The sequence below is a fragment of the Trachypithecus francoisi genome, unplaced genomic scaffold, assembly GCF_009764315.1.
Source record: "Trachypithecus francoisi isolate TF-2019V2 unplaced genomic scaffold, Tfra_2.0 Lachesis_group0, whole genome shotgun sequence".
Classification (NCBI taxonomy): Eukaryota; Metazoa; Chordata; class Mammalia; order Primates; family Cercopithecidae; genus Trachypithecus; species Trachypithecus francoisi.
Window position 1 is genome coordinate 6962857 of NW_022681453.1, and position 26520 is coordinate 6989376.

The window sequence follows — 26520 nt, forward strand, 5'->3', positions numbered from 1 at the left end:
AGCATTGAATATTCAGCACTTTCAATATGCCATATATTGTGTTCATTAGTCAGTATAGCCTAGGTTTGCTGTGATAACAAGCAATCCCCAAAGCTCAGTGGCTTATAACTTGTAATAACAAAGGCTTCTTTCTTGCTATTTTAGATCTTTATTGTATGCTAGCTCTGACTTTAGTCTATATTTTCTTAACTATGAGATTTTGAGGAATGAAGCAATAGCTATCTGGAACATTGCAGGTCATTAAGGTAGAGGGAAAAGAGAAACACAGCAAATGGTTTACTGGCTCTTCAGTCTTCTTCCCCAAGATGTCATGTGTCACATTCACTCATGTTTCATTGGTTAAATCAAGTCTCATGGCTTAGGCTGACATCAGTGGGATTGGGAAGTCTAATGCTCCCCCAGGGAGAAACACCAAATATTTGTGAATAATAAAGTAGTCTACTATACTGTACTAAGCACTCAAATATTTTCTCCTTTTGTCTTCATAACAGGCTTCTAGAAATAGGTACTATTATTGTTCTGTTTTAAAGATGAATAAACTAAGGCTCAGAGAGTAACCTGGCAAAAGTCAAACAATATGAAATGGTAAGGCCTGGACACCCAGATTGTCTGACCCTAGTGTAATTGTGTTATACTGCCATCAAATGAGAAAAGGAAAATAAAGGAGTTGGGAAGGAATGAGCAGAAAGAAAGGAAAGGAAGCGAGATATTAAAAATAATTGCATACTACTTCTTAAGGAAATCAGATGCAGTGATAAGAAAGGGGTAAAGAGAAGTAAATGGGAAAGATGAGAGAAAGGAAAACGTTCTCTTACTTCATTGCTTGCCAGTCCACCTGCACATATCCATCCTGCATAACATGCCTTTATCTTATGCCATCCCAAGAAAGCCCAGCTCCTGTCTCTCCACATTCCAAAGGCTCTAACCCCATGACCTACCTCAAGGTTCCCCAGAGTCCTAGTCTATTTTAATTGACTGTTCTTTTTATACTGTGCAAAAGAGTGAGTTAACCATATAAATTTAGCATTGACGAAAACATTTCTATTCTTTATACCTGGAGTGTTATAAAAATGCAAACACTTGATACTTTTCTATTGCTGTCTTTGGAAACATGCATATTAGTGATTTGTATCTGCCCTTTGAACAAAACCAGTATCCAAAGTTTTCTGAAGCAATTCTGTGAGAATAGAAGGTGAATATAGCTCATTAACATATCTTTAGAATTACATTAAAGAGGGAAAAGAAACTGGAAAATATCACTAGCGTTAATGAAAAAGCTTAAAATCTATGTTCTATAAAATGCCGTACAAAATGAGCTGAGGAAAGAGATACTTCTTCCAAGAGGAAATAACCAGTAAACAAATACATGGAAAGGAGTTCAACCTCACTAGTGGTAAAAGAAATGCAAATTAAAACAAATGTGAGGGCCATTTTGTACTTATTGAAGGGGCAGGCCAGGCATGGTGGCTCAAGCCTGTAATCCCAGCACTTTGGGAGGCCGAGATGGGCGGATCACGAGGTCAGGAGATCAAGACCATCCTGGCTAACACAGTGAAACCCCATCTCTACTTAAAAAAATACAAAAAAACTAGTTGGGCGAGGTGGCGGGCACCTGTAGTCCCAGCTACTCCAGAGGCTGAGGCAGGAGAATGGCCTGAACCCGGGAGGCGGAGCTTGCAGTGAGCTGAGATCCGGCCACTGCACTCCAGCCTGGGCGACAGAGCGAGACTCCCTCTCAAAAAAAAAAAAAAAAAAAAAAAGGGCACACCACTCTTTAAATGTCCCTACTTGATTATGAGTTGTTTTTTCAGTGAAATTGTTATAATCTTAAAGTGTTGGTGACACTCCTTGTAGGAACTATGTATAACACATAACAAGCTCATATGGGTTAAATCATACTCTTTAAGCCTTTACTTTCCCGAAAATGAACCTGAGCTTGTCCTAGCATTCTAGAGGGGCCGCTGCAGTGGCTGGATACATTTCTGATGGAGAAATGTCTATCTCAAATGTAAAAGGTGGGAGGCTGTGGCTAGAACCTTCAGAGTTCCTCAGTCATTAGAGGAAATAAAAACCTCCTCATATGCAGGGTTTTGACCTTTGAGACAACCTCTTAGAATAGATTCTGAACAAGTAATCCATAAGGGAACAAAAGCCAAATAAACAAAGATTCTCTGCATTATTTCTTATAGAAAAGATTATGAAATGTATGTTGGACAACAGGAAAATAATGTAAAAGATGATATAGCTATTAAAATGTAGATTAAAAGGACTACACAGCAACATGAAACATGCTTCTGAAATTGTATTAATTGAAAATGGCACAATGCACCCACTGTGATTATCCACAATGGCTAGAAAAGATCAGGGCCGAACAAAAAGTTGGATCTGCTGAGGTGACAAAATTGTAAGCAAAAGTTTCCTCTCACTTATTTAGATTTATTGTGTAATACAGACAGAATATTTATGTAATTAGAATTCTATTTTCAGAGTAAAAGAGAAATAGAATACTGTGACCCTTTCCTACTCTTATTGGAAGCTTCAGGATTTCATTAAAATGCAAAACCCCAAATCATGCTCAGTTTTGGTATTTTCTGGTAAATATATTGTTAGAAGCTCACTCCTAATTTGAATTGGTCAGTCTTTTCCATAGGATGGTTTATGTGTAGACAAGTAGCTCTTACATTAATCCAATTAACTTGGAAGATTGTAGGCAGGAATGTACACCAATCATAGTGTCCACTTGTTAAATTTTTAAAATTACAGGACAAAGCATAGGAGAAACTGGCATTTTAAAATTATGGTGGGAGGCCGAGACGGGCGGATCACGAGGTCAGGAGATCGAGACCGTCCTGGCTAATACGGTGAAACCCTGTCTCTACTTAAAAATACAAAAAACTAGCCGGGCGACGAGGCGGGCGCCTGTAGTCCCAGCTACTCGGGAGGCTGAGGCAGGAGACTGGCGTAAACCCGGGAGGCGGAGCTTGCAGTGAGCTGAGATCCGGCCACTGCACTCCAGCCTGGGTGGCAGAGCAAGACTCCGTCTCAAAAAAAAAAAAAAAAAAAAAAAAAAATTATGGTATTCACATTTGAAAAATACTCAAAATGTTTTTGTTTTCAACTACGTTTCAGGTGATGAATCTCTAAGGCAGTGGATTTCGTTGTTAATCTGAAATAATAAGTGCACAATTTCATCTGTGTTTCCAGACTTCTGGATGCTCTTGTAGTGTTTTTATTGTACTTTTTTCAGATTAACAATTGGACCCATTGCATTATTTTTAGAGATGCTTCACCTGAAAGGGGGTCTGGAGGTTGAAGAAAAAAACATTCATTCAGCGTATTATTTGGAAATATAACTAAAATACTGTTTAAAACAAATTCGTCCTATGTATCCTCACTATTTTGAACACACTGTCTTGCCGTTAGCTCTGTATCTATCTCATCAACAGCAAAAATAGAAAAGCCAGACATAGTTTTCTAAACTGGGGGGATGGCAGAGCAGAGCAAGGGAGGTGGAAGAAGAGAAGCCATAACTTCTTGTGGCTGTCCTGGCTGAGGAAAGTTCGGTTTCAACAGCAGGCTTGAAATGAGTTATAGGCTCACTGATGAGGGGGATGGGTTGAGGGGAGGAAACTATTTTCTGCTCTGGGCTCCCACACTTAACAGGAGAATGGGAAAAGAGTTATGTGCCCTCCAGTAACTACCAGAACAGCTTTCTTAGTTTTCATCTACTGAGCTTGAGGCAAATTTTCAAGATAGATGAAGATCTAGTTCCTCCGCTCTGTTTAGTGGCTGTCCCTACCCTCAGAGATAGCTGTGCGGAAACCGCATGAATGTGTGTGTATGTGCAGGCACGCATGTGTTTGCATGAAAGGTGGGAGTGGTAGCAGAGGCAGGGGAATGAGGAAGGAGAGGAAAATCTCAGAGAGAATAATGAGGCTGTTGAGTGTGGGAGCCCAGTGCAGAAAATATTCTGGTGCTTGAGAGAGAACAGGAAGGAGTGTGTATTTGTGTGTGTTTCTTTTCTTAGATCATTTCATTCAGGAGGCATCTCCCTGGAGACTGAGGAAATTGTAGGAGTCCCCTGGGGTACTGTCAGCTCTACTTGCTGAGCTTCTGGAGAAAGAGTGAAATACTAGGTAAAGGAAATGCCTCTAGCCGGCTTCCAGGCAGAGGCAGTACTGGGAAGAAGGTGTAGGGAGGTGAGAGGAACCCCCGCTCTGAATAAATTGGAGATATTTCCGGATGTGCTCCCTCCCCACATTCAGCCTCGCTGTGCTAGCACTCGTCAGGAAGGATAGTTGGATTGTCTCATGACTCCCTGAAGCTCTAGGTTGGCAGGAGGGATGCTCCTCTCGGTATGCGCTCACCTTCCTTGCTCTGGCCATAACCACTAAGCCCCCCAGCTTCAAAGAAGGGCCATTCCTGTGACAACTGCTAAGTCCAGGGAGTGGTTGGGGGGCTGACACTTTCCCTCCCAGGGACTTCAGAAGCCCTATGGGCTGCCAGAGGCTTTCCCTGGCCCTTCTGTCCCATTCTCCTGAAAGGACTGCCTGCCGGAGGCTTAGAACCAGCAGCCACTAGGGCAGAGAAAGCCTGTGAGTTTGAAACACCACACCACACATTTGCAATAGCCTTCTTTGCTACTCTTTTTCATTGCAAATGTGAAGTAATCCATCTGCATTCTTGCTTCTGTGGTCCTATTTATATCATTGTTTCTGGAGAAAGTGTGCTCTGTGTTGCAAAAAACAAAACCCTGATAAACAAACATCTGAAACACAGACTCTTTAAAGAATAATGTCTTATAGCCTCTGGAAATGCCACCTATCTACTAAAACAAACATGTTTCATGCATCCTATGCCAGGCTTGGAAACACTGTCTGTGCTTTCATAAACTGGGTCACTGCAGCTGGTGCTCTGGGATGTACAATGACAGGGCAGGAAGTGCCCTTGAATTACACAGTGAGACCCTCTAATTCTCTTTCCTTCTGATTACAACAAGGAGGTTGTTTCAGTTTGGAGCTAATGGATTTGAACACCTTTCCAACACTTGCTTGTTACTATTATTACTGTTTTAACAGGCCATATGTTCAGAGCTTTTTGGCAGGTTTCTGGCTAGAATTTAATTTGTTTGCCTTGTTTTGTTGCATGTATTTTTATAATTAACTTTTGTTCATGGTCGTTGATATTGGTCTTCCCTTTATGTTGTGATCATGTGTTTTAAAAATAAACTTAAGTCAGACATAAAAGTTCTATTTAAAGAAAGAAATAGTTATGATGTTGTGCAACATGGCAAAAGTATGTTCAAAAATTTGGGAAGCCCCGCTTTCACATATTATCAAGCACCTTGATAAAGAAAAGGACTGAAAGCAAACTCATTAAAACAGTGCTTCTTGCTACCCATAGGGAACAACTAGGGTTTTTTAAAAATCATTTTTAATTTATCATGACCAATTGCTGCTGTAAAATATATTAAAAATGAATTATCACAAACATCATGTGCTTGGGTTTAAAGACAATGTCATGTTGCTATATAAGTTATTAAATGCTTACTTTCTGTTTCTGCACTTACCTTGCCACAGAATTCTTACAACCCACGGACCAGCATCCTGTTACACTTATTTGTTTGTTTGTTTATTTATTTGTTTTTTTTTGTTTGTTTTTATTTTTAAGATGTAGTCTCGCTCTGTCTCCCAGACTGGAGTGCAGTGGCGCCATCTCAGCTCACTGCAACCTCTGCCTCTTGGGTTCAAGTGATTCTTATGCCTCAGCCTCCCGGGTAGCTGGGATGACTACAGGCACACCCCACCATGCCCGGCTAATTTTGTTATATGTTTAGTGGAGAAGGGGTTTCACCATGTTGGCCAGGCTCTTCTTGAACTCCTGACCTCAGGTGAGCCGCTCGCCTTGGCCTCCCAAAGTGCTTGGATTACAGGTATGAGTGACTACTCCTGATCCCATCACACTTTGGAAGTAGAAGGTGAGTTCTGCCTAAGCAAAATCAAGCAGGTTAATCCTAAAGACAGTTCAGAGGGAAGACGGGCCTACCCAGGTTGAGAAAGCCCTTCACAGTGGTTTTATTTTTAGTACCATCTAGATATTCTTTCATTTATCCAGCAGAGAGTATCTACTGTGTGCAAGATATTACACAAAACCACAGGAGGTAGGGGTTGAGAGGAATAGAAAAGGATGACTGTAACAAGAGATAAGTTAAAAATAAATTAAAACCCCAGGAAGCTTATAATGTAATACAGAAGACAGACTATATATTACAAAGCAATTGGTTGTCAGGACCATGAGTAAGAGTCTAAATATAATCGAAATGTAATGTAATAGAATCAGTACTTGGTCTGAGCCAATCTCATGCACTTCCCTGTTCTCTAATGCCTCAAAGAGATCCTCAAGGCAGGTGGGTGAGGTGGGCACTGCTGTCCCTGGATCAAGCAAGTGGAGGATGGTCATTAGCCAGAATGGTTAGAATCCTTCTGAGGAAGGCCTTTGACATCCATCATGGCAATAATCCAATCTAGGAAGTTTAGTTTTTTTATTTTCCACAAGGCCATCATGAAGACAAGCAGGAGTGTGAGAATTTGTTAGCCATAATTTGCAAATGTAAATTAACAAGCCTGCATTTCTACAATTTTTTGTTTACCTGGATTGTCTCTGACTGCAACTTTGTCTTGGTGAACAGATCTGCCCATTCCACCCAAATGGGAAATCCTCCTGCCTCTTCCCAATACTGAGTGGACCTGGGGCTACCCATGGCTGAGTGCAAAGTAGAAAACAAGCCACTGGATCTTAGAAATAGTGCATGAGGGGCAGGGTGTGGTGGCTCACGTCTGCAATCCCAGCATTTTGGGAGGCCGAGGTGGGCAGATCACCTGAGGTCAGGAGTTGGAGACCAGCCTAGCCAACATGGTGAAACCCTCACCTGTACAAAAATACAAAAATTAGCTGGGTGTGATGGCAGTTGCCTGCAGTCCCAGCTACTGGGGACGCTGAGGCAGGAGAATCGCTTAAACCCAGGAGGCGGAGGTTGCAGTGACCCAAGGTTATGCCACTGCACTCCAGCCTGGGCCACAGAGTGAGACTCCATCTCAAACAAACAAACAAACAAACAAACAACAACAACAAAAAAGAAATAGTGCATGAGTTGAAGTCTAGAGAAGAATAGTACTATTGAAAATGTTCCCGTTTTAAAGAAATCTTCTATGTGCAGTTGGAAGTACTATTTGGGTTATGGAACAAAAATATGTAAATGATTTTATAATTTGGTAAAAGGTATTAAAATATTCACAGGAAAGGCTAATAAAATGCACATGAAATACAACAAAAAATACAAAGAGATAACGAGATCAACTGCCAAATTCATTTATTCATTCCCCCAAATATTTATTGAATGCCTACTACATGCTAGGTGCTGTTTCAGTACTACAGATCAATGAAAACAAACAAACGAATGAACAAATTCCTGCTTGTGTAGAGCTTACATTCTAGTGTGGGAGACAGATAAAACCAAGTTAACTGAATATATAGCATGTTAGATGTTGACAACTGCAGTAGATTTGATACCATCTAATAACAGAGGAAAAGAAAATATGGAATGTAAGGAATTGTGCATGAGGGAGAAAGGGAAAGTAGTGTCTTAATAGGGGGACCTAGGAAAGCCTTGCTAATAAGGTATCACTTAAGTAAAGACGTGATGGAGTTGAGGGAATGAACCATGGTGATATCTGGGGGAAGAGCCTTGTGGGAAGAAGGAATAGCAAGTCCAAAGGCCTGAGACAGGGCCATGCCAAAAAGGTTCCAGGAAGAAGAAAGAAAAAGAAAAGAAGGAAGGAGGGAAGGAACGAAGGAAGGAAAGAAGGAAGGAAGGAAGGGAGAGAGAAGGAAGGAAGGAAGGGAGGGGGAAGGAAAGAAGGAAGGAAGGAAGGAAGGAAGGAAGGAAGGGCCCTTCACAGTGGTTTTATTTTTATGGCATGTAGACATTCTTTCATTTATCCAGTTCTTTCATTTATTCTTTCATCTTTCCAAAGAAAGAAAGGAAGGAATTTTAAAAAAAGAAAAGACAGAAAGAAAGAAAGAAGAAAAGAAAGAAAGAAAAAGAAAGAAAAGAAAGAAAGAAAGAAAGAAACTAAAAACAGGACAGAATTATTGGAGCACAATAAGTAAGAGAGAGGACTTTAGGGAATGAGGTCAGAGGGCAATCAGAAATTAGAAGATGTGGGAAAGACTTTGTTGGCCATTGTAGTGACTTTGACTGTGTGGAGTGAGATAAGTAGCCATCAGGGGATTTTGAGCAGCAAAGTGACAATGCTCTGACTTGCATTTTTAGAGGGTTGCTCTGGCTGCTGGCATGAGAATGGACCACAAAAGAGCAAGACTAAAAAAGTTGGGAGAGCAATTAGGAGGGTAATGCCATAAGCCAGGTGAGAGAGAAGGCAGCTTGGACCAGAATCACAGCAGTAGAAGTGATGAGAAGTGGCCCAATCCTGGATATGTTTTGAAAGTAAAGCTGTGAGCATGAAAAACTGAGGCATCATGAGTGATGCCAACCCTACATGAATTTTGCTGTTTCTACCCTCAGGCCATCAGTAAGCCTATAAGCATTTGCACCAGGCTCTAGCACAGAATAGGTACTCAATAAATATTTGATGGATGAAGGAATGGGCTCTGCCAGATAAGAAAATACTTTGGGAGGAGAGATGTGGGGGTATGAAGGGAAGCTAGAGCTCAGGTTTGGCCGTGCTAAGTTTGAGATCATTATTAGCATCAAGTGAATAGGCAGTTTGATTTCCAGGTTAGGAGTTTAGTGAAGGGTTAGATTTCTATAAATTTGGGAATCATCAGTATTGGCAGTATTGAGATGACTTTAAAAGCCATGAGATTAGATGAGATCACCAAGACACTTAATGCAAAAGAAATGAGAAGAGGTTGAAGGACTGAGACCTGGGACACTTCAACATTTAGATGTTGTAGAGATGAGAAAACACCAGCAAAGACAACAGAGGCAGTCAGAAGCATGGTAGGAGACAAAGCGGGTGAGTGTAGTATTCTGGAAGCCTAATGCTCAACTCTGTTAATGCTACTCAAGAGCCAAATAAGATGAAGGCTAAGAGCTGCCACTGGATTTAGCAGTGTGGTGGGGCCTGGAGATTCTGACAAAAGCAATATGGGTGGAGGGATGGGAGCAATAGCCTGATTAGAGTAGGCTCTACAAAGAAGGAGAAAAACAGGGGGAGTGGGGAAAAGGAAATGGGAAGAGAGGAATTGGAGGCAACAATCACAGACAACTCTTGAGTTTTGGTATAAGATCAAGGAGATACCTGAAGGAAGCAGTAAAATCAAGACAGTCTTTTTTATTTACTCTAAGTTTTATAGGCCAATGAGAAAGATCTAAGCTGATGAGAAAGATCTAGTAGAAAGGAAAAAACTGATGATGCAGGACAAAGGAGAATTGTTGAAGAAGTGTCCTTCAGTAGGTGAGAAGCAATAGGATCGAGTGCACATTTAGATCTTTGCTAGATTCATCCACAGTAATGAAAAAGGGCAGAGTTTGGATGCATATGCTAGTGGGTGGTAGATGTGTTGGTGGGAACTTGTAGAAATTCTCTTCTGATTGTTTTCATTTTCTCAGTGAAATAGGAAACAAGGTTATCAGCCTAGCCTGGGGATGAAGTTTTGAAGAGAGAAAGAAGGGTATGAAATAGTTATCTAGGAGAGTAGAAGTTTGAATGGATCAGGGAAATGGAACGTGCTTCTCAGACCATATAAAAGGCACTTCTTAGGTTTATGATTATTAATTTATATTATGTTCTACAGTTTATAATTGTGTTATTTCATCTGAAGTCTACATGGGATAGGACAAAAATTATTGGCTCCAACTTGTAGATGAGAAAATTGATTCTCTGAAAGATGCTGGTCCTTGCCAAGGTCACCTAACTGGTTAGCAGGGAGCAGTATGACCCAGTTCCTCTGACACTTGGTTTAGTTATTTCACTCTCTGTGTTGGCTGGGGGCTATGAGTACTATGAGAGCAGAGGTAAAAAATTACTCAGGGTCAGAGTTGCCCGAGGAAGTTTCATGGAGGAAGTAAAGGGACTAGAAGGAGCCAGGACTTCCAGGTGAAGACCAACAGAGAATGCATGCCAGGTTGATCAGGAACAGTGGAAAAAAAAAACTTGTAAGGAGTGTTTGATAGACAGTGAATAAACCAACTTGGTTGCCATTGAGGGCAGAATTCCAGACAGATATCTTTGAGGCTGGATCCAGCCTGCAGATATGATTTATTTGCACTGCGCTTTACTTTTTGTTTTGAGCCAACATTTAAAAACTCAGGAACTTTGGCCTAAAAATTCAGATTTCTAGCCTCCATTGAATAAACAGAACATCTGACAACCTTCAGCCCAAATTTCTTCATGGCAACAGCCAGCTCTCACCTTTGAACAGGACACATGTTCTCCCATTTGCCACAGTCCATACTACTCCTTGCTGTTTATATAGGACCCATATGATTCACTTCTATTATCTTCCCAGGCCCTTTTGGCATTTGAGTCTTATACCTGTTTTATGAATTCTATGGCTTAAAAGGTAGCAAACTTGAGTTCCAAGCTGAAGAATATGGTCTTCATTCTATAGGAAATAGAAAGCCATTAATACTTTTTTTTTTTTTTTTTTTGAGACAGAGTCTCACTCACTTTGTTGCCCAGGCTGGAGTGCAGTAGCATGATCTCGGTTCACTGCAACCTCTGCCTCCTGGGTTCAAATGATCCTCCTGCCTCAACCTCCCGAGTAGCTGGGATTACAGGTGCCTGCCACCATGCCTGGCTAATTTTTGTATTTTTAGTAGAGACAGGGTTTCACCATGTTGGCCAGGCTGGTCTCAAACTCCTGACCTCAAGAGATCTACCTGCCTCAGCCTCCCAAAGTTCTGGGATTATAGGCATGAGCCACCACACCCAGCCCCATTAATAATTTTTGGGGAGGGAAACCAAGCCTTAAAACAGCTCTTTCAAAATGATTCTGAAAAAATATTCTGATTTTTATTTGAGGCTGGGAATAAGGATAGGAAAGTAAAGGCAAGGGGTTCAAACCTCATTTCCTGATGCTATGGTCTGAATGTATCTCCCCCAGATTCTTATGAAACTTAATCATCAATGTGATAGTATTAAGAGGTGGGGCCTTTAAGAAGTGATTAAGTCATGAGGACAGAACCCTTGTGAATAGTTTAGCAATCTTATAAAAGAGGTTGGAGAAAGCACTGTAGGGCCTTTTGCACTTATGTCTTCCACTATGCAAGGACAGAGTGTTCATTCCCTCAGGAAGAAGCAGAGTTTGAGACACCATCTTGGAAGCAGAGACCTGGCCCTTGCTGGACGCCTAACCTACTAGTGTCTTAATCTTGGACTTCCAAACCTCCTTGGAATAGCATAAATAGAATAAATTTCTATTCTTTACAAATTACCCAGTCTCAGGTGTTTTGTTAGAGCTGCACAAACAGAGTAAAACACTGGGGGAAATGGGAGCTAGGAGCTGGGTGCAGGCTGTGGAACTGGTGGGCTTGGCCTGTGTGGCTTCTAGACATTAAGATCAGGGTTGGCAGGTTTGGGCAGTGCAGGGGTGAACAGGGAACCAAACTTGTACTGGAAATGCATGTCATCAGTGAGGTTAGGTTAGTTGGCTCAGAGCCTGGAGGAGTTCCTTGAAGTAGAGATAATAGGAAAAAGGGGCCTCAAATAGGGTGCTATAAGCAGGAACGTTACCAACAAAGTCAAGCTGGTTCTGGTCACGTAGGTAAAGGCTGGACTAGGAACATGGCTATGGCAATGGAAACAGTGGGAGTGATGTAAGAGCCATTTGAAAGAAAGATTCAATAGGAACTTTGTGACTAATTGAAAGGGGTCTGAAGAATGAAGGAAAAAGCAACTCTAAAGCTCTTAACTCAGGGGTCAAGAAAATAGTGGTGCCATTAACAGACAGAAAAGTGAAGAAGAGAATGAAGTTTTTAAGTACATGAGACATAAGGTGCCTTTAGAATGCCCAGGAGGCATTTGGAAGGAGAGTTTTTAGAGGAGTTTAGGCTGAAAGTAAATATTAGGGCATCATGTGCACAGAGGGAAGAGATGAAGATGGAGGAAAGGCTGAGGGAGGGAAGTAGAGAAAAGAGCTGAAGAGTAAGGATTGAATCCTCAGGCATATTTATACTGACGGAGCCCATGAAAGTATCAGAGCTGTAACAGATGAATTCAGCTCCATGCTGATCAAAGGGAAAGACATGGTACTAAGTTAGATCAAACTCTGCAAAGACTAAAGAGAATGAGGACTAAGAAACAAAGGCAGAGCCAGAGGAAGGTGTTTGCTAGAAAGAAGAGCTACAATTTACTCATTTGACAAATATTTATTGAGACATTAGCCCTTATCCAGGCCCCAAACAAACTGAGGTGGCAGAATGGAGATCTATCCTTGGGGAGCTTACATTCTGCTGGAGCACACAGACATTATACAAGTGTCTATTGTGGTCAGCTCTATGAAGAAAAATGAAGCAGGGCAAGTGGGCAGAGAGGGACCAGAAGATTCAGAAATGCCTCTCTGAGGAGGTGACATTTTAAAAGAACTCTAAAGGAAGTGAGGTTGTGGGCCATGCAAATACCTGGGGGAGAGCATTCCAGGCAGAAGGGAAAGCAAGGACAAGGCTTGAGTCTGGCACATACTTAGTGGGTGTGAAAACAGCCAAAAGGCCAGAGTGGCTGGAGAGTAAGGGTAAAGGGGGACACAGGGGCCAGATCACTGAAGACCACGTGGGTCACACTAAGGACTTCAGATGTTAACCTAAGTATGAGAGGCCTATTGGAGGGCTGAAGCCAGGCAGTGATATGATGTTATGTATGCTTTAACATAACTGGATGTTTGTTTCTGGCTGTCTGTGACTTGGAGGGGGAACAGGGAGAGGGCATGAGTACAAGCAGGCAGCTAAAAGGCTCTGGCAGTATTTGGGATGAGAGATGGTAGTTTGGAGCAGGAGGAGTGGTGGTTTGGAGCAGGAGAAGTGGCCAGATGATGCTAGGGGATGAAGCCATCAGAGAGGGGGATCTTGCAGATCCTATAAAGAAGGGGAGGAGAGAAACTTCCATGAAAGAGTAAAATCTACACTCAGGGGCTGTTTAGAAGTTCTCAGGTACAAAGAAGACAAGGTGTCCTAGCCTTCATTTCAATCACTTTTGTTTGTTTTTGTTTTGCAGATCCTCATGGAATGACTGGTAATATTAATAGAAGGTCAATTGGCCAATGTTCAAAAAAATCTCTCTCAGGAACGGTGATTGTATGCCTTTGGTTTACAGCAGGAAAGCACTGACCTCTCCCGACCTCAGGTATAGGTCTAGAGTGGAGGGCTTCTTATCTCATCCTAAGAGTTTTAAGAATAACACCTCATGACACCCTCCTTCTTAGCCCTGACTCCATGGTTTCTTGGACTCTGGGAGCTGAGGTGTTGGGGAACCCCTGTGGCCCATTACTCTCTTGTCCCATCCCCTCTAGGTAGCTTAGTCCATCTGGCTCTCTAGTCTTCACACTTCTCAAAATACTGATTGGATCATGTCAGGCCTCTTTTCAAAAACCTTCAGGAACCTTTCTTACTTACCAAGTTGAAGTAAGTGCTGCTTCTGTTTGGCCCCAGCCTACCTTTGGGTCCTGTTGGCCTCCTCCTTTTCCCAAGACCTCGTCAAGATGTCACTGCTTGCTTTTCTCCAAATACATATCCTCTTTCCCCACCTCTGTGTCTTTGTTCCTACTGTCCCCCAATCCTTCCCTGCCTGGTAAAAATCTACTTACCATTCAAAACCCATTTCTAATACCACCTTTGCCATAAAATCTTTTGAATGTGATCATCCTCCTTGAAATCCTTTCACAACTTACACTATTCTCAGGGTACTTGCTAGTTTTGGGGGGTTTGGGTTATCTGTGTGCTTTGTCTGACTCTCTCCTCTCTCCCCACATTTGACTGATGCTTCAAGGGCACAACTCCTTTCTCCTCTTGTTTGTGTTAACTGAGATCCTTAGCACAAGGCCTTAAATATAACATGCAGTCAACAAATACTGAACTGGATTGCTTTTCAGATGAGACAAACAAGAATTCTGAAAGAAGTTAGAATGTGGGAAGAGAGACTTGTGAGCAAGCCTTCACAAATGTTGGAATGTACCGTGAGGATAAGCAGAGGAGCAGCCAGTAGGATGAGTGCAGGCGTGGTAGACAGCCAATCGTGTGGGCCTGGCAGTGAAGGAGCTGTAGGCCTGAAGCCAGGACTTCAAGGCCACCCTCCCACATGTGGCCTGCTGCCTGGACAAGCCACCCTAAGAGTTCCACAGACTGTATGAGTTATAGGTGATTTGAGACAATTCACTCTCCTCCTATAAGCTCTTTCAGGTGGCTTGGGAAGCCCCTGTCCCCAGTCATTTTTATATGACAGCTGCATGGGCAGAACAGGTGGCCCCCTCCACTCTATTAATGTGTATGTCTACTCCTAGCTATGAAGGCCACAGTCCACCACGCCAGTGCCCAGCTTCCTCCCCTTCATTTATTCTGATTCTCTTTAACTGTTTATCATCATTAAATTACCCCAAATCTGTGATCTGCACCTAACCATCAAAATAACTCAGCTCAATCAACTCAAAATTCCCAAACAGCCATTTTGGCTGTTAGAGCATGAAAGGACCCCAACAGTTACTGAATTCAGCTGTCGCCAACTAGGCTGCAAAGCAGAATCAGCTGTATAACCTCTCTATGCCCCACGTCTGGAAATCCTGATTAGTAGATTGTGGTGGGCCCCTGTTTTACTCCATTTGTGTTGCTATAAAGGAATACCTGAGGCTGGGCAATTTATAAAGAAAAGAAGTTTATTTGACTCACAGTTCTGCAGGCTGTACAAGAAGCACGGTACCAGCATCTGCTTCTGGTGAGGGCTTCAGTTCACCATGGGACAAACTCTTGGCAGAAGGGGAAGAGAACCTGGTATGTGCAGAGGTCACATAGCCAGAGAGGAAGCAATCAAGTGTCATGGTAACTGATAGAGCAAGAATTCACTCATTACCTCAACAACTGGCACCAAGCCATTCATGAAGGATAGGCCCCCATGACCCAGACACCTCCCGTTAGGCCCCACCTCTAATATTGGGGGTTGAATTTCAACAAGAGGTTTGGAGGGTCATATATCCAAACCACAGAAGGCCTGGAATCTGAATTTTAACATGCCTCCTAAGTGGTTCTCACAGAGCCTGTGTACCCTGATATAATCCCCTCACTCGTCTCATAGATGAGGGCTCTAAGACAGTATTTGGTTGCCTGATTCAAGGTCATGCTGCTGGTGTTAATAACAACCAACACTGCCTTCACACTTCACAGGGTATGTTATTTCATGTGATTCTCCAGTAACCTGCAAGGCTGATATTAAAGGATCATCCCCATTTTACAGAGGAAGAAAGGAGGCTTCAGAGCAGGCAAGTGAGTTGTTTCAGGTCTCACTGTTAATATACGAACAAGAACTCATGTTCAGATTTCATAAGCCTCAGTCCTGCCATCTTTTTACTAAAAAATAAGGGTTCTGAGCCCAAGTAGGTGGTGGTGGATGGGGCTGCATGAGGAGGACATTTCAAACCAAATTCCATGCAGTTCTGGCTCCCTATTGCTTGCTGTCATCTGAAAGAAATGAGTAGTATTCAAAGGCATAGATCAACTTAATGCAAGGTTTACAAGCTTTATAATGATTGATCGGAATTTTTAAACAGATTTTTAATTATGAAAGTGTTCAGATACACAAAATAAGAACAATTTGAACAATCCTATGTACCATAAAATTATTCTATTCCTTTTTGTCTTGTTAGGGCAATAGAATAATCCTGTTTACCCTAATAGAAAATCCCTATATATCCAACATCCAGATTCAATAATGATCACAATTTTGCTACATTTGCTTTATCTGGCCTCCTTTATTATTTTTCTTTGCTGAAGTTCTTAAATTGAAGTATGTCAAAACAACCCTCAGGTATTGTGTCATTTCTTCTCTTCATACTTCAGGATGCATCTTGTAGCAACACCCGACCTGTGTTTAAAGGAGTATGACATTGTAGGCAGGACCCCCTCCACCCACCCTATACTAGGAGCATAGCATATCTGCCTGGGTGCCCTGGCAGGCACCTGTGTGTTGCACTCTGGTACCAGGTGTGGGTTCTCAATCATCCTGCCTGGGAAACACATTTTTGGCTCCTTCTAAACCCTCTGACCATTCAGGTGTTGATTTAATTCAGTTCCAGCTTGTCAGTTGCTGCTGAGTGCCACCTTGCCTGCTTTAATGACTGTCAGGAAAGGAGGTAGAGAGGCTGCCTCCAGTAAAGTTAATTCCTGGTTCACCAGTAGAACTGTAACTAATTCCCTCTCCATGGTAAGATGCAGGACATCTATTCCTAGTGCCATAGACCTGAGGGACAATCATAGATCGAAGAATCAGAGTGTCTAGCATCCGTCAGGCAAAAAAGAGTGGTTATTATTTTTGGCAAGCATGTGTGAAATATCTGCCTGATGCTGGGGTATTCACTAGTCACATTAAGATGAAAGGTGCTCTAACGCCACCTCTGCAGAAGTAGGGAGCCATGATGACAGGAACCTTGTATATTCACTTTGTTCAGGCTGTCCTCCTGCTACCTACCACCAGCTATTCCCATCAGTACTACACCTATAAAATCAAAAGCTAGAGCCCTAAAATCTAGAGTTAAACAAGTCTAAAGCTTTTATCCTGGCCTTTGGCACTGCTTCAACCAAAGCCATGTGTGGACTTCCCTTCGTCTGCCTGGCCAGCACCCCTACCTCCCTGCCAACCCTAGTGAGGCATTCTTAGGAAGCTCTAGAATGACAGTCCACAGAGATTCTTCAGCATTCATTGTGCTGACACACCATCCAACACAGGCTGGACACAGAAACCACAACTTTGGGTTAAGTTACCCACACTTCTATTTCTGGGAGACTACAGCATATATGTGTCCTACAATGCTTTTGGAAAACAGGAGTAGCCAAGTTCAACACATTTTTACCAATACCTACTAGTTTCCACTTTTAATACAAGTAACCAATACTTGATTATTTAGTAGCTACATGAGGACTGTAGCCCTAGATTCTGCCACCAACATGCTGATATCTGACACCTATTGACTCACCTAATTAAATTCTTCTCTCTCAGGATCACATTCCTGTTTTTCTGTGGGTCAACAGGGGCTGAGACAATCAGTGCTATAGTATTTTTCAACTCAGAAGGAAATTGTTGTCATTTGACACCTAGATGCATAACCCAAATTGAAAATAAACTACATATTATCATTATTTATAGAGTATAGGCTATGTCTTTATGATGCAGGAACCACTACTAAAAAATAATTCATTTGGAACAATCAGTGAATTTTTGTAAAGGAATATTTGGCTGGGGGTTGCCACCATGTTATGACAAATGACAGGCACCACCTGTTACATCTACCTTATCTGAATCAGGGTAGAGACTAGGAAGAGGCCAAACGAGGCACCTAGGACAAAATTTAAGTAGGCATCTACTCTCTGTACATGCAACTGTTGACCCTATGCTTGCACAACCCTGAGAGTGAGTGCCTCCTTAAATTTTGCACCCTGGGCTCTTTACTTGCCTCACCCTAGTCTCAGCCATGCTGTGGAGTGGGGTCAGCTGAGGGATACTAATCACCTCGTTACGTTACAGATTCTCCCAGTCCAAATTTGAGAGATTCAAATTCAGTATATCTGGGGTGAGGTTCACAAATCATTTAAGATAAGCTTCCTCGGGTAATCCTGATAGGCAGCCAGGTTTAGGATCTACTGATGAAGTGTTTAGAATACTGCAATTAGAAGACAACCTTTCCTGAAATTTAGTGTTACTAGCTCCAAGTAAAAGTACTGGGTTCAGTTCTGAGTTTTCTCCATGTAAAAGGTACTTAGAAATTTGACTCTGTATAAAAGATTTTGTTCAGCTGCAAGCAATGTCAAATTCTACTAACAATGGCTTAAACAAATAGGGTTTTTCTTATAACTAGAAGTCTGCAGGTTAGTTACTGCTGGTATTGGGCAGCATCACTGTGATTTTCTTGGACTTTCTACAAGTGTGACTTGCTCATGGTCCCAAAATGGCAGCTGAGGCTTCAGGGATTGCTTACCCCCAAGACTGTAAGGAAAGAAGAAGCAGAAGTGCATGATGTGTGTTCCCTTGTACCAAGAAAGCAAAAGTTTTCCCAGAAACCACCTCTTCTCAGTAGAACTCTGCTGGGTGACATTGGCTTGAACTGGGTCACATAGCCACCTGTTGTTGAAGGAAAGCTGGGAAATCAGGGAACAGGCTTATCGTAATGGGTTTAGACTAGTGCTTCTCAAACTCTAGCAAGCATTGAAATCCCCTGGAGGACTTGTTAAAACACTGATTGCTGGGCTCCACACCCCGAGATGCTGATTCAGTAGGCCTGGGTTTGGACCTGAGAATTTGTATTACTTAAATATCTCAGTTGATGCGGATGCTTCCGGACTTTAAAAAACACTTTGAGAGTCACTGACTTCCACCAATGGCTCTCAACCCTGGTGGTGCATTAAAATCATTTGGTGAGCATTTTTAAAGATGCCGTTTCATGGTGCCACCCCAAGATGTTCTGATTTAATTTGTTGATGGAGTCCAGGCTTCCTTACAGTCAAAGCTCTCCAGGTGATTCTAATGGTAGCAGAACTGGAAACCACTGTTTTAGGCCACTCATGATTTCTTATCTGGGCCTATTATCAAGGTTCTATTAGCAAAGAGAAGAAGGGGGTAATAGGCTGCAGCAGGTTCAGATAGTGGTTTCCAAACTTGCTGCACTTTTGAAGCACTTGGGAATCTTTAAAAAAAAATCCCCACTTTAGTACATACTCCGGACACTTAAATCAAAATATCTGGGGGGTGGGACACAGGCATCAGAAGTTTTTGAAGCTCCTCAGATGATTCTGATGTGCAAACAAGCCTGGGAACCCCAGGTTAAAAGAAGATTGCTGCAAAGATGATTATATTTGAAAACTATTTAAAAGGAAGGTGTGAAGGGATGTTATTAATATTTGGATTGTAAACGAGAAACCTGAAGACTAATTTAATTACGTAAGTACCAAGATAATTTTATAAAGAATGCTGTTGTCCCTCTGAACTGAAGAACAGCGAGGAGGAAATGGGATCAACCTGGTCAGAATCCTTGGGTTAGATGCAAAAAGAAATTTCCTAGCTGCAAATTGTTGCAATGAAATGTGGTATGGTAAGAATGTGGTTGTGCAATCCTGTCATTGAAGAGCTATAAAAATAGTATAGATTCTCATCTGTTTAGAATGTTTTAATGTCATTCTTTCTGAAGGTGAAGAGGTCAATGAAATGACCTATCTAGCTTTCGTCTTTGAGAATTTCCTCTTTTACTCCTGTTCTTCTCATTTCACATCTCAACTTAAAAGGCAGACCTCTGCATTAGCAATTCAAAGAAAACATAACCTTTGCCCACCTATCTGCTTGAATGGATAAAATATCTGACAGCTAGTAATAGGTTGAGATCCCACTAGCTCAAACTGCTTAGATCTCTAAAAGGCTATTTTGAGCTTCCAGATGACAAATGTACTGCCAAATAGAGAGGGCCATCCGCATTTGATTTGACTAGGTTCCTGTGTTTAAAATGTAAATGCTGTATTTAAGGATGACTCACTACTGTGTCTGGGTCCTGCTACATGCATGCACACACAGAAAACCAAAATAGCTATTTTCATGCCACATACAAATAACATGTGTATAAATATAGCTACAATTAAAATGTGTTCTTTGTACATGAAAATGTCCCTGGCTATTGTGAGTAGGATACATCGTCTGAGTTGTCTTTGTCTTTTGCGATACTGATAATGAATCTTCCCCGGTCAGATGTAACTTTATTACCAGTAACATTCACTAGTTCAACTGCTGAGATTTCAATGGCACAGGAAAAAATAGGATCCCATCAATGGAGCAAAGCAACAGTCAGTGGATCTTCTCCACACTACTTGTATCTTAGGTTGAAGATCCTGTGATAGAGTTAAGGAAAAGTTTTAGGAGTGTTTTCCCTGCTTTAGTACAAACTCTTGCTGCAAATCAAAATCATTATGAGGGGCTTTTATATACCCTAATGTCTAGGTTCTCTTTCACACCAACTAAGTCAGAATGATTGGATGTGGAAGCCAGGCATCATTAGTTTGTAAGATCCCAGTCGATTTTAATGTGCAGCAGAGTTTGAGAGCCACTGCCTTAGTCATCTTCATTATGAGATCTAAAAACTTCTCATAGAAAGAATTTCTCTTAGGTCTCATGGTCAAATGTAGATATAAGGATTAGGTAAATTTCCCTCCCTGCTGAATGTGACAGAGATTAATTATTCTTGAATGTTTATTCCTCCTAATTCCTCCATCATAAGAGAATGTCTAACTTTTAGCTGCCTATGTAGCCACACAGAATAAAGACTACTTTTCCCAGCCTTCCTTGCAGGAGGGCATGGCTGTATGTTTCAATTCTGACCCCTGGGATTAAGTGGAAGTGGTGCATATTCCTGACAATCATTAAAAAGAAGGTATGTATTCTTCCACCCTTCCTCCACCTTCTTGCTAGCTAGAATGCAGACATAATACATGAAGCTCCAACAGGCAATTGGTCAATGAGATGACTTTAGAAGAATGGAAGCCACATGAAACAAAGAAAGTAGAAGTCTGGTTTCCCACATCAAGCTTGATACCAGCTCTAGAATGACTATTCTGAGCTTCCTAATGGGGGAGAAAAAGAAAGTAGTTTATAGCACTATTTCTTTTCTTTATAGCTGAACCTTATTCTAACAGACTCAATGGTTCTCAAACTTTGATATATATCAGAAACACCTACAAAGCGAATGAAGCATATTCAAGTAGGTGATTCTGATACCTAACCAAGTTTGAAAACAACTGTACTAGATATCCCTAGGAGGTAGAGAGAACACATGGTAAGGGTAAAACTTTGAATTTGAAAAGTAATGAGTGGGCCGGGCGCGGTGGCTCAAGCCTGTAATCCCAGCACTTTGGGAGGCCGAGACGGGTGGATCACGAGGTCAGCAGATCGAGACCATCCTGGCTAACATGGTGAAACCCCGTCTCTACTAAAAAAATACAAAAAACTAGCCGGGCGAGATGGCGGGCGCCTGTAGTCCCAGCTACTTGGGAGGCTGAGGCAGGAGAATGGCGTGAACCCGGAGGCGGAGCTTGCAGTGAGCTGAGATCCGGCCACTGCACTCCAGCCTGGGCAGCAGAGCGAGACTCCGCCTCAAAAAAAAAAAAAAAAAAAAGAAAGAAAAGTAATGAGTGATTAGAATCATTTTACAAAAGTGAATCTACTAAATAAAATATTCAACAGTACAGTGTAGTGGCTAAAGACTGCTTCAGGAGACAAACAGAACTAAACTTAAATCCTGGCCTTGCCACTTACCAGCCATGAGTAACTAAACTTCTAAACTGTTTTCCTCGTTTATAAAATGTCAGATTCTAACTGAGGTCTGAGGGGAGTTAATGGGCAAGTGGTGGGTAGCTGGAAAAACACTCAAGGAATCGTAGACAGTTTTGACATGGCTTTACTCTCTCTCTCTGGGCATGAGCAAACTATATGTGCAGTGTTAGCAGGGTAATTATACATTTTTACAGACAGCAGTGGCTCTGAGCTAAGCACGAGATCACGTGGGTGATACCTAATTCGCCTCACATGGTGTGGTTACATAATGTGTGGGGTTGTACACCTGCACTCCAAACCCGATGAGTCATGCTGCGCTGGAAGGGCACTTCAGCCTACTCCTGATTAAAGCTTAGCCATTTCCCTTACACTCTACCCCCAAGGCTAAGGGTGCCCTCTGGGCATTGACATGTGCCTGTAGGGCAGAGCCCTGCATCCATAACAATAACAATAGCAACAATACAGAGAGCAACAACTCACTACTAGGATCCCAGCTATGCTACTTATGACTATTAGGGCCCAGAGTAGGCCAGAGCCTAGGGATGTCCACTGTTTCTGCAGGGGGTCATCAGTAAGGCTCTGGACCGCCTTAATCTCCCATGAGAGCTATTGCAGAGCTACTGTTATGTTCTGCTGATTGTCAGGGATAAAGGTACAACACTATGTTCCTAAAAAGGCACAGGTGCTTCCTTGGGCAGCTGTTGCTATGTCTAAGGCCATTTGATTTTGCCACACAACCTTTCTGATCTGATCAACCTCATCCATTAGCAGGAGGGCCACTTGGGTGTAATTCAGAGCCCAAGTACTGTGCTCTGCAAAAGTCACAGGGGAGCTCATAATAGGCCACACAGAGCAGTAACTTGTGCTTCTACAATTATGACACCTGCTCCAGGGACAGTCATTGCCAAGGGGTAACTATTGGGGGCTTTGTGCACTCACAAAAACTGAGAGTGTAGTGCCTCCCAGTTATGCAAGGGTCTGGGCAATGTGGGAAAAACACACGGCAGGTGGCATGGGCGTGGCAGGTGTGTAAGGCCACCCCGAGGTACAATGTCCAGTCCAGTGTGCTGGTAGGTAAGGCCACCCTGTGTCCCCACAGATCCATAAACTCCCGGGGGCCACAACATCCATCGGGAACCAACCTTGGTGGGGCTGCTTGTTCCACCATACCTTCGATACAGTGACATGTGTTATGTTTACACAGGCTGTGACAGGTACACATCCCACAGTGGTGTTATCCCAATGTTACTCTATGCATCACGGCACCTGGGCTGAGGGTACTACATGTTCCCCCATTAGCCAGCCCCGCCCATTATAAACACTATGGGCCAGCCAGGGGGTGGGTGCACCATGGGCCTTGAGGCGTCCTTTGTCCAAAGCTTACTGCATTGTATTCCAGGCATCAGCCATGGGACCCCAAGTCTCCAACCATGTCCAGTTCACTGAAGACGCGGGGTGTATGTGCCAAGGCAAGCTGTCCGCAGCTGCTGCTGGAAGGGTGGTACAGATCCAACAGTTGGAAACATTGGTCACCTCAGCGTAGGTGTGGGCCCAGTCCACAATGCAGTTGGAACGTGTTAACCTACGGCCAAAATGACAGAGCAGACACAGGTACTAACAGAGGTAAATCACATCCCTCAGGCAAAATACAAGCTAAACTTTCATCCCTGGATAACAACGTGGTCACCAAGGGCTTTTGCCATACCTTCTCAGCTCCCCATGGTTCCTCTGAATCCCGTCTCCATGCAAAAGTCACAGGGGAGCTCATAATAGGCCACACAGACAGTACATATGTCCCCTGAGGAGGGTTCCTACCCTGGCCATTCCCCGACAAACAATCAACCATAGGGACTATGTATTGAACACCCAAGGAGTGACATGCAAGTCATACCGTAGGCCCTCCCCCAAGGGAGCTACAATGGCCAACCACTGCAGTGGGGGCTTGGAGGGTCCATGGCCACAGCCAGGTTTTCTGTTCCCTTGCCTTCAGGGGTGTTGGGGCAGGCAACATTCATCATAGCAGGTTACCGTTCATCCTCATACCTGGACAGAGGAGGTCATCCTTGGTATGCATCTGCAACTGAATGAGGGTAGTGGCTCGGTGTAACAAAGCCTCCACTGGGGCCAGGCTACCTTTCCGTAGCCATTCATTCAAGGTTTGGAGCACCAGGTCCAGCCTGGAACTCTAGCCCCGCAAAGACAAGGGTGACAGGCAAGCGTAACCCATTCTCCAAGAGCCTGTTATATCGCTCAATCATATCTGCAGCTTGCAGGTTGTATGGCATGTGGAATCCCCACTTTATGTCCATTTCTTGTGCCCATTCTTATACCTGTTGTCCAGCAAAATGTGTTCCCCTATCAATCTCAATGGCCAGAGGGTGACCATACAGGGCACCTAAGTGTTGCAGAGGCCAGATGGTGTTCTGTTGGTTGGCCACCCTGCAAGCATAGGTGAACAACAGGATTGTAGCCGTGTCCACAGCTGTTAGTGCATGCGTATACCCTTGTGACTTCGGCAGCAGCCCGGAGTAGTCTACTTACCACCTGGTCAAGGGCACTCGCCCTATCATCACGTGTATAACACTGGGCAGCTGCCTCTGTTTAGAGTATACGTGAGTACATGCCAGACATTTCTGACAAGTCTCCCAAATACCTTGCATGGGCAGGGACAGACCCCAACACTTATTGACCTGTTACATCAGTTTACCCCCCGCATGTCCCAGTTTCCAGTGTAGCCACAAGGCCACATCTTGTGGAGGTGCTGACTCTAACCATCAGACCTTGGCCAAGGCATCTGCTTCATCATTGCCAGGGGTGGCCAAAGGCATACGGCCTGACACATAAATAGCTATCTCTTTCTGATAATCTGTTTCCCAGAGGTCTTGCCACGTGGCTTGGCCCCAAATGGGTGGGTGTCCAACTAGCCACTTCTGTATTTGCCAGGTAATTAGCCACAAGGTTAAGCCTCGAGAGACCATCCAGCTATTGGTACAGATTACCATAGGTGTCACCTCCTTTGTGATCACCATCCATACTGCTCTAAGTTCAGCCCATTGGCTATTTTGTCCACACCAGGTTTCAACCCATATGGTGTCAGTACTAGGTTGGGCTGCAACAGTGGTCCAGGCAGCAGTAGCACCTTAGCTAGACCCATTTGTTTACCATGCCCCATGAGGAATGGAGGGATGCCCTTCCTTAAATGGTGAAGGTTCAGGGTCTAGGGCTGCCTCAGGCCTCATGGCCTTATCTTGCATTAGAACTACAGGTCCCAAGACCTCTTGCAATTCTGCTGCTAAGGGGCTTGTACTCAGCGTACTCTGCTGCTCCATATAGGCACCCCACTTTGCCAAAGTGGATGTCTGCACCGTCCCAGTCCGGCGGGTTGTGAATGCACCCATCTCACTATTGGGTAAGTTATCCACACGATGACTGCAGCCCATCCTATCACACTCTCACAACCTTGAAGGGTGGCATATACAGCTGCTAGCTGTTTCTCTGTCAGGGAATACTGGAGCTCAGCTCCCTTCCATAGTTGGGACCAAAAGCCTACTGGCATTCGCAAGCACTCTATGCACTACCACAGGCCCCCAGCCGAAACCATCTGTGGTCACATGCACATCCAGCTCAAATGGGTGCCCCAGGTGAACTACCCATATACCCATAAGGCTTGTGCCTGCTGAATAGCCCTCTTGGCTGCCAGGAAGGCGATCTCAGCCGCGTCAGCCCAATCCCAGCTAGCTCTCTTCTTTGTTAACCAATGCAACAGTTTTATCATTTGAGCTAAAAAGGGCACAAATGCCCACCAATATCCCAGGAGCCCCACAAAAATCTGCAGCTTCTTCACCATGGTGGGCCAGGGATATACCTGAATCTTATCAGTCATAGCCTCTGGGATGGCCTTTGTCTTACCCAACTAGATAACTTCCAAGAATTTGGCAGCTAATCCAGGCCCTTGGACCTTGGATTCATTGATGGTCCAACCGCGTGCTGCTAAATGTTGCTGCAAGAAGGGTGCCGCCACTTTTAAATCTGCAAGAGAATCAGAGGTTAACATATCATCAATATAATGGAATAGGTGGACCCATTCTGGACATTGCCAGGAGCTAAATCCATTCCAACTAGACCATGACATATGGTGGGGCTATGCACATAGCCCTGCAGCAACACTGTAGAAGTCTATTGTTGCCTGTCCCACATGAATACAAACTGTTCCTGGCTCTCTGGAGTGACGTCAATGGAGAAAAATGCATTGACCAAGTTCACTACATAGTGATGCTGTCCCAGTTCTGTCATCAAACAGTCCATCACATCCATGATTGACAGTACAGCTGCATGCAAAGGGGTGTTACTTTATTCCGTTCCCGATAGTCCACCATCATCCAACAAGTTCCATTAGGCTTTCTAACTGGTCACACTGGAGAATTGTAGGGGCTGTGGGTGCCATACACTATCTGCACCTCCTCCAGCTTTTTAATTGTCTCAGTTATCTCTGTATGCTTACTTGGCAAACAGTATTGACGGGTGGAAGTAACCTGTTGGGGTTGTGGCAAGACCTGAGACTGGTGATGTGTATGTCCACGCAGCATTGGCTTCACCACATGCACTTGGAGTCTGAATTCCTTGGGTGTGGTTTGTAATGCCAGGCCATGTAAAATGTCCATCCCCAGAATGTATTCTGGTATGGGAGAGAAAGAAACAGCATATAAATGGGGAGCCAAACAGCAGATGCCAAGGTGCAGAGATACAGGTTTCTCTTCTACTGACCGGCCTCCATATCCATCAATGTAAGCAGGTTAGCCCAGAAACTTATCTGGGTTCCCATAAACAAGGCCACAATCTGTGCCGGTATCCACCAGCACCAGCACCTACTGTAGGCTGGTGGAAGACCAGTGGGTCACTAATTCCACATGTGGCTGCTGGTTGTCTGGTATCCCCCCAAGATGGGCACCTCAGCCAGTTCCCTAATCAAACAGAAAAAGCTCTACATTTCCAC